The sequence below is a fragment of the Mus caroli genome, chromosome X, assembly GCF_900094665.2.
Source record: "Mus caroli chromosome X, CAROLI_EIJ_v1.1, whole genome shotgun sequence".
NCBI lineage: Eukaryota > Metazoa > Chordata > Mammalia > Rodentia > Muridae > Mus > Mus caroli.
This window is the reverse complement of record NC_034589.1, coordinates 71,527,608-71,534,836: the sequence shown is the minus strand read 5'-3', so window position 1 is coordinate 71,534,836 and position 7,229 is coordinate 71,527,608.

Here is a 7,229-nt window from a genome sequence, read left to right as displayed (position 1 = left end):
CTTATTTTACACATGTAGAGAAAAAGTGCCTTGTAACTGAAGCTGTGCTCTAATTCCATATCAGAGGATGACCTTGAACTTCTGGTCTTCCCAATTCTACCAAAGTGCTAGGATTACAGGCATGTACTACTACATCCAGTTTTATGCAGTTCTAGACTTCAAACCCAGGACTTTGTGGATGCTAGAGAGGCACCTACCAAATGAACAATGACCCCAATCCACTGTTCTATGAAGTGCAATTTTATGTTATGTTGAAAATGCAAGAAATAGAACTCAGGGAACCTGATGGGGGAGCTGGCAGAAGGACTGGAGAAGCAGAGGAAGATTGCAACCCCATTAGAAGAACAACAGAGGTTGGCCTGACTACCCAGTTCTCCCAGAGACTAGACCACCAACCAAGAAGCGTACCAGGAAGAATCCATGGGTCCAGATACATATGTAGCAGAGAATGCCCTTGCCTGCAAGAAATGGGAGGGGAAGCCCTTCGTCCCAGGGAGGCTGAATGCCCCAGAATAGGGGGATGCTGGAGCTGAGGAGCAGGAAAGTGTGGGTAGATGAGAGGAGAACTCTAATACAGACAAAAGGGAAGGGGAGGGCAGATGTAGAATGGGGGGTTGGTGGAGGGGGTAACTGGGAAGTGGAATATCATTTGAGATGTAAATGAATGGAATGACTCATAATAAATAAATAAATAAATAAATAAATTTTAGCTCTAGCTAGAAGTCTCAGCAATTAAGAAGACTCAGGTTTGGTTCCCAACACTCAAGTTGTAGAGTTCACAACCACCTATAACTCCAGTGCCAAGGCATCTTGACACCCTCTTCTGGTACTTACACACATACAGAAACACACATACACATGCACACACAAATAAAAACACATGTAATTATAAACATGATATAATTGTCTTAGGGTTTTATTTTTATGAAGAGATACCATGACCAAGAAAACTCTTATAAAAGACAACATTTAATTGGGGCTTCAGGTTCAGAGGTTCAGTCCATGATTACGGCAGGAAGCATAGCAGTATTCAGGCAGACATGGTGCTTGCTGTAGGAGCCAAGATTTCTATCTATACCTTAGTCTGAAGGCCAGGACAGACACTATTTTACAATGGGTGGAGCTTAAGCATAGAAGAATTCAAATCCCACCCCCACAATGATACATTTCCTCCAACAAGGCCACACCTACTCCATCAAGGCCACATCTCCTAATAGTGTAACTGTTCAAGGGCCAAGAATTCAAACATATTCATCTATGGGCATCATACCTATTCAAACCAACTCAGTCCTTTCACTTCCCAGCAGACACATCACACAGATCACACATGCCTAAAATACCAGTTCTGAGTGATCTGATGCCCTCTTCGGCATTCTGCAGGTACCTGCACACATTTGGTACCCATAAACCCATGCAGGCATACACATATATACATAACTTAAAATAATGTTTTAAAAAAAATACTGGCTCACGGGAGATAAAATACAATGAAAAGATAACACACAATGGGAGATGATTCTAAGTCCAGTGTAAATCATGAAAAGATGTGGAGAGAAAAAAAGGCTGAAATGACAGGAAGAATGATAAAAGAAGATTCCAGACTAGCTTATGTAAGCTTATGTAGGTCAAGGGTGCGGATAAAGAGCAGTTTCGAAGAATGTGAAACAAGGCAATCGAGTTAGGATGGCAGAGAATTTTGTGTATTATAATTAATTGCTTTAGAGTTCTAGGCCAATTCCTTTTTACCAGCATTCTAACAGTTGTCCCACCTGGATTGTGGGTATAGGAGGCTGAGGGAAGAAGACAGGGGTAAGGGCATGGCTAAGTAGTAGAAGATGTTTCTGTAAGACCATGGCGACCATCCCAGCACATTTTTGAAAAAGCTAAAAGACAAGCAATGGGCAGTTTCTGGAGGTTAGGCTCCTGGTTGACCGGGCCAGTTAGACATTGCTACCTTAGGCATGGTTTTGAACTCAGATTTTTCAGTGTGGTTATCCTTGGATCTCTCATAGGAGAAAGTAAGGTGAATTTCAAAGACAAAGCTTCAGCCTATGAAGAACAGGAATGAGAAAAATAAGAAACATGGGCAATATTTAGTTACATAAGTAGTCCTGCCATTTTCGGCCAGGAGATTGTGTTAAAGGAAAATGAACACATCTCTGGCAACTTCCTAGTTAACATCTCTAACACTCTGCTCTTTAAACCTGTGAAGATCTCAAGTTTTGTGGAGGGAATTGGAAGAGAATGGTTGAAATAAATATCCTATTCTAAGAACAAATCGTGTCCTGAAATAACCAAAAGTACACACTGAAATATATACACATTTCTGTTTTCTTGCTTGTTGCTGATAGTCAACAACAAACCATTTGGAATCAATTGACACTTTTAATTGAACCTCACAAAAAAAGAAGAGAGAAGAGTATTGAAAGGAAAGAAAAAGAAAGAAAAGAGAAAAGAAAAGAGGAAGAAAGGCAGGCAGGATAATTCCTACTAGCAAGCCACAGAGAACACAGAGACTGTGCTTCCACCAGGAAAGAAGACGTATATAGTTACTTACCTGCCTACATAAGTACATCTCTATCTAACTAATCAACTATCTAGGACTTCATGTAGCCCAAGCTGGGCTCAAACCTGCTCAGCCAAAGGACTCAGCCAAACAGTTACATTATCAGAGTATTTGGTGAGTGTAGTTTGTACTCTAGAAGTCTTATTTACTACTAGATACTTCTCATATTTTCATGTTTTCTGCCCTCCAAATTATGTACAGCAGAAAACAGATTTAGTAATTAAGATAGCAAACTTTTAATTGAACACAATAGTGTATACCAGTAACCCCAGAATTTGGACCATGCTGCAGGAGGATTGCTATCAGTCTAGCCTTTTCTATTTAGTGAGAGTTTTGCATTTAAAAAAAGAAGAAGGCAAGCTGGAAAGATGGCTCCACAGTTTAAGAGCACTTGTTGACCTTGCAGAGGATGGTGGTTCACACTCATCTGTATCTCTAGTTCTAGGGAATATAGTACCATCTTCTTGCCTCCACAGGCATCAATGTATCTTTCATGAACTCCCATTTGCTGTGTGAGAATACTGTAAAAAGGCTCTCACTGAATTTTGCCCTCATATTCTGGGACTTCCTCGCATTACAGAGGAAGGGAGTGCTGAGGATGCTGCAATAAAGAATAAAGGGAAATTTGTACTTGTTTGTTATTAGACATAATTTACTATAACATTCAGGTATGCCTTGAAGGGCTCAAGTGTTAAAAGATAGTGATGGAAGATTCTAGTTGATTTAAAAAAAATCTAAGCAAGCCCTCCTATAGAGTTTCAAGGCAAACTTTGTGTCTTCTGAGAATCCTTTATTTTAATCTACCTACCTACCTATATAAGTGCATATCTATCTATCTATCTATCTATCTATCTATCTATCTATCTATCTATCTATCTACCAATAATCTATCTAGGATTTCATGTAGCCCAAGCTGGGCTCAAACCTGCTCAGTAGCCAAGAGTGACTTTGATCATCGGATCCTCCTACCTGTTAAATCTGAAGTACTGGAATTATAGGACTGCATCACCATACCCATTTTATGAGGTGCTGGGGATGGAACCCAGGGCTTAGAGAATGCTAGGCAAACAGGCTTTGAACTCAATTACAACTCAGCCCTCCAAGAATGTTTCTTCATGCGCATGCCTTATTAAATACCCCGATGTACACAGCTGATATTTTTCAGAGTAAATACCACTAAGAGCACTATAGATTTTTTCATTATTATGCAATTATCAGAAGAATCGGGCAAATGAGCAATTCAGTTGCTTTGGAATTGAATGAAGATTCATTGTATGTTTCAAATAAATTTATGTTAATTGATTTCCCATTGCAGTGATAAAATGCCTGAGAGAAACAATGTAGAAGCAGGAAACAGCTATTTTAACCCACCATTTCAGAAGTATCATTCCATTCTTACTTAAACTCATCATTTGGGTTGGCAATGAGACCAGATAAAGCTACCCACATCACCACATCACTGCAGCTGGGAAGCACAAGGGGAGAAGACGGGAATAAGTTCCTACTGTACTCTTCAAGGAAATGTCCATCACTGGGACATTCGTTTACTTCCTCCAGAAAGGCCACACCTCAGATACCTGCTACCACCTCCCAATAGTGCCATTGGCTAAGGATCAAGGCTTCAACATGAGAGCTGGGGTCTGGACACTGAAGACAGATCATAACAATAACCTTACAGAAATTATGTTATCGTGTGCATTCAATGGTACCAAAAAAAACTAATGCTCAATTGATTAATGTAAAAAGATCAAGACCAGACAGGAAGTGGCAGATAAATTGAAAGATTAAATTTTGAAATCAGCTTAGCATAATGATACACATGTGGAATTCAAGAACTGGGCAGCCTAAGGCAGGAACACTGCTGTAGGGTCAAGAACAGTCTGTGCTCTGTAGTGAGTACCAGACCACCCAGAGCTATATAGGAAGATCCTGACTCAAATAAAATAATAATAACTGAACAAAAAATTAAAACCAGTTCTTTCTCCTTCAATTTTCTCTACCTATAGTAATATTTTATATTTTTTCATAAGGAGTATTTATATTTTTGACCTGATAATAATAATGATAATATATTTACATAAAATACAAAACATGGAGTTGGAGAAAGGGTTCATCAGTTAAAAGCACTTGTTTCTCTTGCATTAGGACCTTGGTTCAGTTTCCAGCATATCCATATAGAACTTTACACCCTTCCATTAACTCCAATATATGTGTGGGAGTGTGTGTGTGTGTGTGTGTGTGTGTGTGTGTGTAAAACATGCATACATATAAAATGAATAATATTTTTTAAAAATCAATCAAAAAGCATATTAGCAGGAGGTTATCAATGAGAACTGGGGATATAGCTCAATAAATAAAATGCTTATTGGACCAGCATGAAAACCAAAATCCATACCCCAATACCCATGAAAAATCAAGAATGACTGTGCAGGGCTGCCATCAAAGAGTTACCAAGGTAGAAAAAGGACTATATCTAGAGGCTGCTGGTTATCCAGACTAGACAAATTGACCACCTCCATGGTCTATTAGAGAGATCTTGTCTCAAAAAGGAAAGTGAAGGCCATCAAGATAGCTCAGCAGGTGAAGGTACCTGCCATTAAACCTGACAACCAGAGTTCCATCCTTAGGACCCATATGGTAGAAATGGAGAATTGACTCCCACATACTTGCCTTGGCATAGGAGCATGTGCACTCTCAAGTGGGCACACATACACAAATAAAAATACAAAATAAAAATAATAAAATGCATAATACAAAAGGAATGAGGAGAGCCACTTGACATTGAATTCTGGCCTTCACACCTGTACACAAATGCACACACAGAGACAAACCCAAACACATACATAAGGACACTAATACCTAGTCAGACACAAACATAAGTAGGTTAGGTTTTACAACATTACACCATTGCAACAGACTTTAGCTGCTGTAATTCAGAGGCCAGAAAACTATGACTTGAATTTGAACAGTCTGTTTGGGGTTAGATTTTGTGTAGATAGTGGGTGTTTTATTTCTTTGCTTCGTGGTACATATGATTGAACCCAAGAGCCTCATCAATGCTAGGAAATGTCTTACCACTGAGCCATTTCCCCAGTCAAATACAATAGCTGGATAAGTGAGGTTGTAGTGACACATAGCCATGTTTATTCACTTGCTCACGTATTGTCATCATTCCTCCTGTGCAAACGCGGAATAGATGTCACAGAAACTATATTCCTACAAGTCTATATATGATTCTTAAGAAAAAGGTTGGCCATCCCTGCTAACCCATTAAAATTGTACCTTGCTTTCAGGCATGCTTTCATAAGCAACCACTATCTCTTTCATTGGCACCTTTAAAAGGAAAAACAAACAAACAAAAAGTCTTCAGAAAATGTAGCCCTGTGTTTGGATTAGAAAATAGTAGGAAAAACTATGTTCTTCCTGAAGTATAACTTCAATATACAGCAGTTCATGACCTAGGGTACATAGCATAAGGTTACTATTTCAGAGGAAAGAGCTATATTTTTTTTAAAGATAGGAATCACTGGTGTTGTTACTTTTAGAAACATTAAGGTTTATGCCCTACATCGTGCAACAAATGGTAATGCGATTTTAGCAAGTTAACTAACCTCCTGCAATTGTTCTTACTTCCTTAGGTGCCCAGAGTCAGAGTTAGAGATAGTGACCATTACAGCTGGCTTTTGTATGCATACCGAGGCTCTAAAACAAGGGTCTTGCGCTTGTACAGCAGGCACTTGATGAACTTAGCCATCTCCCCAGCCCTCCTTATTTTAAATAGGCAGTGATGTATATGATAACAAGGTTGGTGTGAAAATAGTTTAAGCAAGCAAGAAGTTACAAGTAGAGAGCTACAGAAGAGGAGCTGTAAATAATGGGGTTTGGCCTTGCCAAATGGAGACACTTACTAAAAGTGGTGATTTGCCCAAGCCTAATGGCAATGAAATACAACCTTGTAGTCCAAACACTTTCAGCTTTGCATACCTTTCTGTCACCAGAATTAATATCTCACATTAAGCCAAAACATTTTGCTACTTTACTGATGCAGTACCTTTTTCTTTTTATTTAGTTCTATTCTATATAAATAAACACACAGGTGATATTCTGGTTTTAGACAATAGAAAAACTAAGTGCTAAATGATTCATACCTGCACAGTTCCCCCAGGCGATTCTGATGTGAACAGCTACATTAAAACTCACAGAGATTAAAGAGAGAATCAAACCATACCTATTATGAACGAGCTTTCGGGCTCATTAAATGAGATTGCTCACCTGCTATCTTACATGTATACAGGGGCATTCTAGAAACAGAATTGTAGCCTAGTGATAAAGAGCTCTCCTAGCATGTACAAGGTTCTAGCTTAGATTCCTCAGCACCAAAACAAACAAAAAAATCAATCCCACCCAGTAATCCCCATCTCTGAAAGTCAAGTTAAAAGGATTATTTGAGCACTTAACTTTGAAACAATTCTGGGTACCATAGTAAAATGAAGTCTTGTAATGAGGTGCAAATCATTAAAATGCCAAATTAGTTTCAGAGGAACTGATCAGGTAGGTGGTAATAAGAACTTTAGTAGAAGCCAGGTGGTGGCACAATGATTTGATCCCAGCTCTCAGGAGGCAGAAGCATGCAAATCTGAGATCAAGGCCAGCCTGGTCTACA